This window comes from Canis lupus, chromosome 1 (assembly GCF_003254725.2).
Source record: "Canis lupus dingo isolate Sandy chromosome 1, ASM325472v2, whole genome shotgun sequence".
NCBI lineage: Eukaryota > Metazoa > Chordata > Mammalia > Carnivora > Canidae > Canis > Canis lupus.
The window spans coordinates 108,321,704-108,333,658 of NC_064243.1; the positions used below are offsets into that span (position 1 = coordinate 108,321,704).

The window sequence follows — 11,955 nt, forward strand, 5'->3', positions numbered from 1 at the left end:
CAGACGTACTTGGTGGCATTCACGTTTTTAATTAAAATAAGTATATTTGTCTCCAAATTCATCAGGTTGTATACACTTAATATATTCAGGGGTTTTTTTGTTTGTATGTACATAGTGAAACATTTCATGGTCATGTTTTCCTTGCTGTCACAGATACTTACTGGTTTTAAAGTGCTTCAGCCAATTGCACTGAGTTGCTTATTAGGCTTTTTTGTTTTTTTTCTTCAAGTGTTTTACTTTCGAAAAAAAACTTTTGTTAACCCTCATCTTGTTCTCTTAGCAGTGCCCTCAGCCCCACAACTAGATCCCTTCTCTGGGAAGAGGGATGGGATGGAAATGTATGTTTTTTTTTATTATATCTATTCCCTTTTGTATATTTGGAATTTCTTGCCATAGAAGTAGGGGTTTTTAAGCTTTAAAAAAAAAAGTGGGATGCCTGAGTTGAGCATCCGCCTTTGGCTTAGGGTGTGATCCCAGGGTCCTGGGATTGAGTCCTCGCATTGGGCTCCCTGCAAGGAGCCTGCTTCTCCGTCTACCTATGTCTCTGCCTTTCTCTTTGTGTCTTTCATGAATAAATAAAATCTTTTTTTAAAAATTAAAAAATTTTTAAATTTTTATATCTTCAAAAAAACCCATATTTTCAATAAATAGTTGAAATAGGAAATACTCTATGGAATACACACACACAAACCACTGGAACTAATAAATGAATTTTGCAAGTTCCCAGGATGCAAAATCAATAAACAAAAATGGATTGTATTTCTATACAGTACCAGTGAAAAATTGGAAAAGAGTGTTTTTAAATAATACTATTTATAATAGCAATGAAAAAAACATAAAAGTAGGGACACTGAGTGGCTCAGTCGATTGAGCATCCAACTCTTGATTTCAGGTCAAGTCATGATCTCAGGATCATGAGATCGAGCCCCCCAGATGGCTCCTTGAAGGCACCTGGGCGGCTCAGTCAGTTAAGCATCTGCCTTTGGCTTGGATCATAATACCAGCGTCCTGGGATGGAGCCCTGTGTTGGGCTCCCTGCTCAGTAAGGAGCCTGTTTCTCCCTCTCCCTGTGCTCCTCCCTCTGCTTGTACTCACTCAATCTCTCTCTCTCTCTCTCTAATGGATAAATAAAATCTTAAAAAACAAAAAAAGATGGCTTTTAAAATAAACACAATGCCAGCCGGTGCCCCCCACACCTCTGCCTTCCAATCCTTCCTTTGCTTTAGAGATCTTGGTTGATTTCCATAACTGACCGTGGGGGCCACTTCTCTTTTCTCTTCTCACGATTTAAATTCTGCTCTCATGTTTTAAATTCACCAACAAAGAGCGAGCCCTTGAAACCTGAGGTCCCCACTCTTTACCTCCCCCAAAATAGAACCACAGGCCCATGCTCTCTTTACCCACAATCTCCCTGTGTGGCTGCAGGTGTGCCATGGAATTCTCATGTCCTGTAAGTAATAAAGTTATTTTTTCAGAGTTTCCTGATGATTATTGGTGAAGGGCATCTTGCAATCGTAATAACCACAAGGGTTGGTCCAGCCACAGCATTGGTTATTAATAAGCGGAGACCAGCACAAAATAATTAAATACCTACAAAGAAAGCTAATGGGGCAGCCTGGGTGGCTCAGCGGTTTAGCGCCACCTTCAGCCCAGGGCGTGATCCTGGGGTCCTGGGATCGAGTCCCACATCAGGCTCCCTGCATGGAGCCTGCTTCTCCCTCTGCCTGTGTTTCTCTCTCTCTCTCTCTCAAATAAATAAATAAATAAATAATAAATAAATAAATAAATAAATAAATAAAATCTAAAAAAAAAAAAAAAAGAAAGCCAATGAAAGCTGCGCAAGATGGAGCACCTGGCTGGCTCAGTCCATAGACCATGCAACTCTTGATCTCGGGGTTGTAAGCTTAAGCCCCAACTTGAGTGTAAAGATTACCTAAAAATAAAATATTTTTTAAAATATGCAAGATATCACAATTATCAAAACGTTGCTGAGAGAAATTAAAGAAGCCCTGCATAAATAGACATCCCATGATCGTAGATATTCTCCTCAAATCCATCTATTCAGCGCAATCCCAATAAAAATATCAGCAAGGCTTTTTGAAGAAATTGACAAGATGATCCTGAAATTAGATGAAAATGCAGAAGATCTAGTATACCTAAACAATCTCAAATAAAAGAAGAAAGAAAGAAAGAAAGAAAGAAAGAAAGAAAGAAAGAAAGAAAGAAAGAAAGAAAGAAAGAAACCAAGGACAATGAAACAAAAGAGAATATCCAGAAATAAGTCCTCCTATGTAATCAGCCTGTCTTGAACAAAGCATCAGGTCCATTCACTGGGGGGATATAACAGTGGTACTGAAGCAATTGAACATTTATTTACTTGTGGGGAAAAAATGAACCTTGATGCCCACCTTACTCCAGAGGAGAAGCTGGAATCAGGAAGCTTCTAGAAGCATCCATAGAAGAATATTTTCACAACTTTGGAGTGAGCAAAACTTTCTTAGGACATAGAAAAACACTAAACATGAAAAGAAAAACGTCCAACTTAGGGCTTTGTCAAAACTGAAAATTTCTCATTAAAAGATACCATTGATAAAGTTAATAAAGAAGCCATAAACTTGGAAAATGTATTCACAGTCATATATCTGTCAAAGAACTATATCTGGGATATATTCTTATATTCCTACAAATCAACAATACAAAGGCAAACAACTTTTTTTTTTTTTAATTTGGAACGCTTTATGAATGTGCACGCCATCCTTGCACTGGGGCCATGCTAATCATCTCTGTATGCTTCCAATTTTAGTATACGTGCCGCAGAAGCACAATCTGACTTCAAAATGGACAAAAGAGCACTCACAAAAGAAGATAATGCAAAAAAGTCCAACAAACACGTAACATTGATCATCAGGGAAATGCATATAAAAATTAAAATGAAGGCACCTGGGTTGCTCAGTGGTTGAGCCTCTGCCTTCGGCTCAGGTCATAATCCTGGGGTCCTGGGATCGAGTCCTGCATTGGGACTTATGTGTCTTATGTCACATAAGACAGGGAGCCTGCTTCTCCCTCTGCCTGTGTCTCTGCCTCTCTCTGTGTGTCTCTCATGAATAAATAAAATAATTTTTAAAAAATTTTAAGAATACATCTGACTGGTATTCCTCAACACCACCCAGGTTATCAAAACAGGGAAAGTCTGAGAATCCACCACAGCCAAACGCAGCCTAAGGAGACGGGTAATGTGGTGTCCAGGACGGGATCCTGGAACAGAAAAAGGACCTTCGGGAGAAACCAACGAAAACTGAATCAACCAAGGGCTTTAGTTAACAACCATGTGTCAGATATTGGTTCATTCACTGTAATTAATGACCCAGCTAAGGTAAGACGTGAATGGAGTGCTGGGTATGTTATCTTCTCGACTTTTCTGTAAGTCTGAAATCCACCCCCTCCAAGTCCTTTGCAGACCTTCCCCTCCCTCTGTCTTGCCCCCTCTCTGGTGGGAGCACCCCTCACCCCTTCTTTCTGGGCGTTGCCTCCCCAGCTCCCCTTCCTCTGCTGCCCCCCTGTGGCTGTCACCACCGCCCCCACCCCCACCAGCGGGTTCTCTGACCCTGCCCTGGTCCCATTTAGCAAATGCTCCAATTTTTTCAGGCCAGGCCAGCCTCAGCAGAATAGAGAGAAAATTAGATCAGATTGAGGGAAGGGAACTGGGGGGACCCGGGACAGGCTCTGGGGGGATGGTGGACAGGTCCCTGGGGCGGGAGTGCCTGCCAGGATGTAACAAAAGCTCCTCCTGCTGATCCAACAGACTGCCCCCGCCATGCCAGGTGGGCAGTGCCGGGCATCCTGACTGCTGCAGACATTGCCACCTCAGAGGGTTTCTAGGGGGACCGGTCATTGCCTCTAAACAGATTTCTCCCTGAGGGTAACCTGAGGTTTTTTGCGGGGACAACACTGACCCCAGGTCTGAGGCAGGGAAAGAAACAAGCCTGGAACATCTTGCCACACCAGAGACATGAAGCTCTCAGAGGTTACCTGGGTTTTGTGCCCAAGGACACAGAGGCCACCCCCCAAGAAGCTTCAATGTGAGCCTCAAAAAAGGACACCTGCGACAGCTTGAAATACATCATTGGGAATGTATAATGTAAAACTGGATGGGTTCACACTGGTCCTTTAAAAAGAAAGGGGAAGGGCAACCCCGTTGGGACCCCTGTCACTTCTGAGAGCCTTCTCTGTATCTTTACTTAATGAACTTCTATCCTTTGGCAGCCCGGGTGGCTCAATGGTTAAGCGCTGCCTTCAGCCCAGGGCGTGATCCTGGAGACCCAGGATCAAGTCCTGTGTCGGGCTCCCTGCGTATGGCCTGCTTCTCTCTCTGCCTCTGTGTGTGTCTTTCATGAATAAATAAATAAAATCTTTTTAAAAATTAAAAAAAAAAACTTCTATCCTTTTATTCACCATAAAAAGTGGAGGGGAACAACTGGAGAAGGTGGTTGAGGCTCTGATGTAATACTCCAAACACTACTACGTTGGGAAGAATCATGTGGGGGCACCTGGGCAGCTCAGGGTTGAGTGTCTGCCTTCAGCTCAGGTCGGGATCCCAGGGTCCTGGGGTCGAGTCCCGCATCGGGCTCCCTGCTCAGTGAGGAGCCTCTCCCTCTGCTGCTCCTCCTGCTCGTGCTCTGTTCATGCTCTCTCTCTCAAATGGATAAAAAGGGAGGAAGGAAGGAAGGAAGGAAGGAAGGAAGGAAGGAAGGAAGGAAGGAAGGAAGGAAGGAAGGAAGGAAGGAAGGAAGATCCCTGGGTGGCTCAGCGGTTTAGTGCCTGCCTTCGGCCCAGGGCGTGATCCTCAGGATCGAGCCCCACGTCAGGCTCCCTGTATGGAGCCTGCTTCTCCCTCTGCCTGGGTCTCTGCCTCTCTCTCTCACTCTGTTTCTCATAAATAAATAAAATAGAAAGAAAGAAAGAAAGAAAGAAAGAAAGAAAGAAAGAAAGAAAGGAAGGAAGGAAGGAAGGAAGGAAGGAAGGAAGGAAGGAAGGAAGGAAGGAAGGAAAGGAAGGAAGGAAGGAAGGAAGGAAGGAAGGAAGGAAGGAAGGAAAGAAAGAAAGAAAGAAAGAAAGAAAGAAAGAAAGAAAGAAAGAAAGAAAGAAAAAGAAAGCAAGCCAATCTGAAAAGGCTACATCCCGTATGAATCCTATTACACAATATTCTGGAAAAGGTGAAACTATGGATGTAGTAAAGTGATCCAAAGTTTCCAGGATTTTTTGTTTGTTTGTTTGTTTTTTGTTTCCAGGATTTAAGAGGAATGAACATGTGGAACTCACAGGATTTTGAGGGCAGTGAGGTATTGCAATGGGGAATACTTAAAAAAAAAAAAAGATTTTATTTATTCATTTGAGACAGAGGGATAGGGAGAGAGAGAACACATGAGCAGGGGGAGAGGAAAGAGGAAGAGAAGCAGACTTCCCACTGAGCTGAGAGCCCGATGTGGGACTTAATCCCAGGACCCCAGGATCACAACCCGAGCCAAAGGCAGAGGCTCAACCACTGAGCCATCCAGGCGCCCCAATAACAGGGAATACTTGTGGGGTATTGTAGGGCACTGTGATAGGGGAGACATGTCACTATCTATTTATCAAAACCCATAAAGTACACAACACCAAGAATGAACCCAATGTAAATTATGGATTCTGGGAGATAATGAGATGTCAAAAGAATTTTATTTTTTTAAAGATTTTATGTATTTATTTGAGAGAGAGAGAAATCACGAGCAGGGGGAGGGGTGGGAGGAGAAGCAGACTCCCCGTTGAGCAGGGAGCCCGATGCAGGACTCGATCCAGGACCCTGGGATCATGAGCTGAGCCAAAGATGGACACCTAACCGACTGAGCCACCTGGGCGCCCTCAACAGAACTTTACTGATCACAACAAAAGCACCACTGTCATCCCTGGGGTGGGGTGTCGATTTGGGGGAGGCTGTGCATATGTGAGGGTAGATGATATATAGGAACTCTCTGGACTTTCTTTCAACTTTGCTGTAAACTTAAAACTGCTCTGAAAAAATAAGGTCCTTTATTTAAATAAAGATGATGACTCTTTACCTGATGGGTCCAAATTAATTAGTCTGGGTGTTGTCTGAGCATTGAGAGTTGTTTGGGTTTTGGTTTATTTATTTATTTATTTATTTATTTATTTATTTATTTATTTATTTGAAAGTGAGCACAAGCAGGGGAAACAGCAGAGAGAGAGGAAGAAGCAAGCTCCCCCCTGAGCAGCGAGCCCCATGCTGGACTTGACCCCAGGACCCCAGGATCATGACCTGAGCCGAAGGCAGATGCTAAACCAACTGAGCCACCCAGGTGCCCTGAGAGTCTTTAAATCTTCTCTAGGTGCTGTCAATGCGCAGTCAAGGTGAAGAGCCACCAAATCCAGATGGAGAGGTTTGTAACCAAGGGAAGGGTAACAACTTTTTAAGACAGATATTATTAAATATACAGAATCAAATAAGAAGGAAACCGAGGACAGGTATAGAATGCAGAGGCACTCAAGGAACATATGGACCAAATGCAACCCGTCCACCTTGTCACACTCAAACCAAGTGTAAAAAGACATATTTGGCATAAGTAGGGAAGTTAAAAAAAAAAAAAATGGACCGGGGATTACATGGTACTCAGGAATCACCACTAATTTTTTGTTAGATGTGATAATGGCCTTGTAATTACATCAAAAATTTAAATTAAAGTTAACTCAAAAGATGGGGCACCTGGGTGGCTCAGCGGTTTAGCATCTGCCTTTGGCTCAGGTAGTGATTCCGGAGTCCTAGGATCGAGTCCCGCATCAGGCTCCCTACAGGGAGCCTGCTTCTCCCTCTGTCTGTGTCTCTGCCTCTCTCTGTGTGTCTCTCACAAATAAACAATTAAAAAAAATACTTTTAAAAGATTGGAAATGTACTAAATGTCACCAAATCAATCATGTACCTTAAGATGATTAAAATGGTGAATTTTAGGTTATGTGTATTTTACCTCGATTCAAAAACTTGCAAGGGGGCAGGTACAAAAAGAATGTGTGTAGGGATACCTGGGTGGCTCAGCGGTTCACTGCCTGCCTTCGGCCCAGGGCATGATCCTGGAAACCTGGGATCGAGTCCTGCGTTGGGCTCCCGGCATGGAGCCTGCTTCTCCCTCTGCACCTCTCTCTCTCTCTCTCCCATGAATAAATAAATAAAACCTTAAAAAAAAAAGAATGTGTGTTGATGGGGTGTCTTCCTCTTCCTTCCTGTTTTGGATACAGATGTGATGCTTGGAGCTGCTAATGGCCATCTTGCCACTGTGAGGCAGAGAAACAAGCAGATAAGAACCCAACAAGCTAAAGAAAAGAGAATAAAAAGACAGAACAATCCTGAAACGTTGATCACATTGTTAAGCTGACTACCAGCCTCAAGACGTTTTAACAATACATGTCCTTGAATTTCTTTTTTTTTAAGTAGGCTCCATCCCCAATATGAGGCTTAAACTCACAACCTTGAGGTCAAGAGTTGTGTGCTCTACTAGCTAAACCAGGCAAGCACCCCAATTGATGTCCTTGAAGTTAAAAAAAAATTAGGTGGGAGGAACTGCCTGTCATGAGGCACTGCAACAATGGAGCCACTGAGGGGTAGGGCTGAGGGGAGAGGACGGTGCAGTCTTTCCCCCAGAGGGAGAGAAACCAGGAAGGGTAGGGAGGCAAAGCAAGCAGGTCTCTGAATCAGAGGGAAGACCTCGTGAGGTACTGAGGGCAAAATCTCTCATTCTGCACTTGACCCTGGTGATGCCCAGCCTCTGCCTAGGGTTGCTTTGATCCCCCACCCCCATTTCCCTTGCTTCCTCCCTCCACGAAATCATCACCCTGAGACGTGAGGACACTTGTCTGAGGACCCACCACCAGCAACCAGTGAAGCTAGGACTGGTTATTGTCTAAATGGAAGGGGCCCAGAAAAAGAATTTGAAGAGAGAAGAGATATACTTTCCCCTCTCCCATATTTATTTGAAAAGTGTCATGTCAAGAATGAAACTGGACCATTCTCTTACACCAGACACAAAGATAAACTCAACATGGTTGAAAAATCTAAATGTGAGACAAGAATCCATCAAAATCCTAGAGGAGAACACAGGCAACACCCTTTTTGAACTTGGCCACAGCAACTTCTTGCAAGATACATCCATGAAGGCAAGGGAAACAAAAGCAAAAATGAACTGTTGGAACTTAAAATAAAAAGCTTCTGCACAGCAAAGGAAACAACAAAACTAAAAGACAGCCTACTTGTCTGTGATGGGATGGGATGGGATGGGATGGGATGGGATGGGATGGGATGGGGTGGATGGGATGGGATGGGATGGGATGGGATGGGATGGGATGGGAGAAGATATTTGCAAATGACATGTCAGATAAAGGGCTAGTATCCAAGATTTATAAAAAACTTACCAAACTCAACACCCAAGAAACAAAAAATCCAATCATGAAATGGGCAGGAGACATGAACAGAAATTTCACCAAAGAAGACATACACGTGGACAACAAGCGCATGAGAAAATGCTCCACATCACTTGCCATCGGGGAAATAAAAATCAAAACCACAATGAGATACCACCTCACACCAGTGAGAATGGGGAAAATTAACAAGGCAGGAAACTATAAATATTGGAGAGGATGTGGAGAAAGGGGAACCCTCCTGCACGTTGGTGGGAATGTGAACTGGTGCAGCCACTCTGGAGAACTGTGTGGAGGTTCCTCAAAGAGGTAAAAATAGACCTGCCCTATGGCCCAGCAATTGCACTGCTGGGGATTTACCTCCAAAGATACTGATGTAGTGAAATGACAGGACACCTGCACCCCGATGTTTCTAGCAGCAATGTCCACAATAGCCACACTGTGGAAGGAGCCTCCGTGTCCATCGACAGATGAATGGATAAAGAAGATGTGGTCTATGTATACAATGGAGTATTCCTCAGCCATCAGAAAGGACAAATACCCACCATTTGCATCAACGTGGGTGGAACTGGAGAGTGTTATGCTGAGTGAACTAAGTCAATCAGAGGACTATCATCATATGGTTTCACTCATACGGGAAATATAAGAAATAGTGAAAGGGATTATAAGGGAAGGGAGGGAAAATGAGTGGGAAAAATTAGAGAGGGTAACAAACCTGAGAGACTCCTAACTCTGGGAAATGAATAAGGAGTAGTGGGAGGGGTGGTGGGTGGGGGTTGGGGTGACTGGGTGACGAGCACTGGGTGTTATGCTATACGTTGGCAAATAGAACTTAAATAAAAACAAATGTAAAAAAAAGAAAAAAGAAAGTGTCGTATCACCACGCCAAAAATGGTGATTCACTCGGCTAGACTACTCCACGTCCACAGGTGGCTCCGTGGGGAAGCTCTGGTGACTTGGGGCGACGGGGGCGTCGCTCTCAAGCGGGCCACACGGTGTCGCTGTTGGACAAGAATTCACCGTGTCTCCCGGTTCAGCAGGTGAGGGGTCTTCTGCTGAATTCCTTTATTTCCTTGAAGGTGTGCATTGTCCCAGTTAAGCAAAAATAGAGCCATGGTGCTTTCCCTTTTTCTTCCAGGTTTTTTTTTTTTTTTTTCTTCCAGGTTTAAGGTAAAATTAAAATAAAAGGACCGAGGTAGAGGGACGCCTGGGTGGCTCAGCGGATGAGTGTTTGCCTTTGGCTCAGAGCGTGAACCCAGGGTCCCAGCTCCCTGCAGGGAGCCTGCTTCTCCCTCTGCCTGTCTCTCTGCCTCTGTGTGTGTGTGTGTGTGTGTGTGTGTGTGTGTGTCTCATGAATAATAAATAAAATCTTTTAAAATATAAATAAATAAAAAATAAATAAATAAATAAAAAAGGACCCAGGTAGATATTTCTAGTGCTCACCAGTTGCTCAGGCTCACCTGCCCTTCCTGGATACAGGAAGACTGCAGCCCCCAGCCTGGTTCTGCAGGTGGGCAAGACCTGTTCTGGCCCAGGCCAGAGGTGACGTGCATCACTTCCTTGCTGACTTTTTTTTTTTTTTTAATTTTTATTTATTTATGATAGTCACAGAGAGAGAAAGAGGGGCAGAGACATAGGCAGAGGGAGAAGCAGGCTCCATGCACCGGGAGCCCGATGTGGGATTCGATCCCGGGTCTCCAGGATCGCGCCCTGGGCCAAAGGCAGGCGCCAAACCGCTGCGCCACCCAGGGATCCCCTGCTGACTCCTTTTTAAGAGCCAGTGCTTGGGGCTCTCTGCTCTGCCCCAGCCAGGTGGACTGAGGATGCTGGGTCCAGGTACAGCAGCAGGAGTCTCCAAAAGTCTATATGCAACTGCTCAATAAGGGAACCACTGGCACACGCCAGGTGTACTTGAATATAAAATTTTTTAAGATTTATTTGAGAGCGAGTGAGCACAGAGGGGGAGAGACAGAGGGAGAGAGTCCCAGGCAGACTCCGAGCTCAGCATGGAGCCTGACACAGGGCTCCAGCCCACAACCCAGAGACCACCACCTAAGCGAAACCAAGGGTGGGATGCTCAACTGATTGCACCCCCCAGCCACCCCTGAGTATAAGCTTAAATAAAGTAAAATAAAATATTCAGCTCCTGGGTGACACCACACTTCAAGTACTCAATGACACCATGCAGCCAGTGGCCAGTGTCGGACAGAAAAAAGTCCATCATCACAAAATTCTGCTGGACAGACCTGCTCTGGACCACTGAACACAAGCACAGAGGACAGCTGCCCTGGAGAGGGCTTTGCATGGGTTGCATTCATTAAGATTTGGGTTTGGTTTTGGGTGTGTGTTTCCACCCAAGTATAATCCAGCCTCGCCTGAACCATCAGATGTCTTGCGTAAAGGACTTCAGAATTTTGTGTCATTTAAATTGTCGATTGGCAGCACAATGTGAAGCCAAATGGAGATCTGAGAGCTGCAGGTGGTGGCACTTGACAGACCCCAACATGAGCTGAGCAGGAAGGCAGGGTTAAGATCAGGCTCAGAAGTCTTCATTGCCCACTGTCCTCTATGATGTCTCTACCTGGCTTAGAATTTGACCACCAAAGAATTATTAAGATTTCTAAGGAAAGCATCATAGGATGCCTGGGTGGCTCAGTCGGTTAAGCACCTGCCTTCAGCTCAGGTTCTGAACCCGGGGTCCTGGGATCAAGCCCCACATCAGGTTCCCTGCTCAGCGAGGAGTCTGCTTCTCCATCTCTTTCTGCTTGCTGCTTCCCCTGGCTCATGCTGTCAAAATAAATAAAATCTTAAAAAAAAAAAAAAAAAAAAAAAAACGAAAAATGAGGGCAGCCCAGGTGGCTCAGCGGTTTAGCACTGCCTTCAGCCCAAGGCATGATCCTGGAGTCCCAGGATCGAGTCCCATATTGGGCTCCCTGTCTTGTGTCTCTGCCTGTCTCTTATGAATAAATATTTTTTTAAAAAGGCCATTATGGGGGGCCCTAATCCAGTCTGACTGGTGTCATTTTAAGAGAATGAAATTTGGACACACAGGCCACCGGGATCCACTTGCAGAGACCACAGGAGGCCGCAGCAAGGACTGCCACCTACAAGCCAAGCAGAGGCCTCGGAAGAAATCAAACCTGCCTCACCTTGGCCTCAGGCTCCCGGTTTCTGTTGTTTGAACCACAAGCTGGAATTTTATTATGGCCACTCTGACGAGCACCCAAGAATGTGGGGCCCCAGGAAGATGTATTAGAACAAATCAGGGAGTCTGGGTCTCATTTAAATTATCATCACTGATGCTCGCCGCCTTATCCCTCATCTGCATGACCCCGGAGCTGCTATAAAGTACTTCATTGTCAGCAAGGTGCCCGGCACAGGGGTGCTCAGTATCTGGTGGCCCATTTCCTGGGCTGGGGGCTGGCGGGGGTGGGGAGGGTGAGGCTGCAGGAGGAGGTTCCAGGGGTAAAAACAGACCCTTGCCCGATAGACACG

The 11,955-nt window shown here is 45.1% G+C and overlaps 1 non-coding gene across 1 annotated transcript; it reads right to left on the reverse strand.

Moving 5' to 3' along the window:
• Positions 1 to 2,720: 2,720 nt before the first annotated feature.
• LOC112645677 (U6 spliceosomal RNA) lies at positions 2,721 to 2,823 on the reverse strand. Its single transcript, XR_003127185.1, has one exon. It is a non-coding gene; the product is annotated as a U6 spliceosomal RNA (small nuclear RNA).
• Positions 2,824 to 11,955: the final 9,132 nt, after the last annotated feature.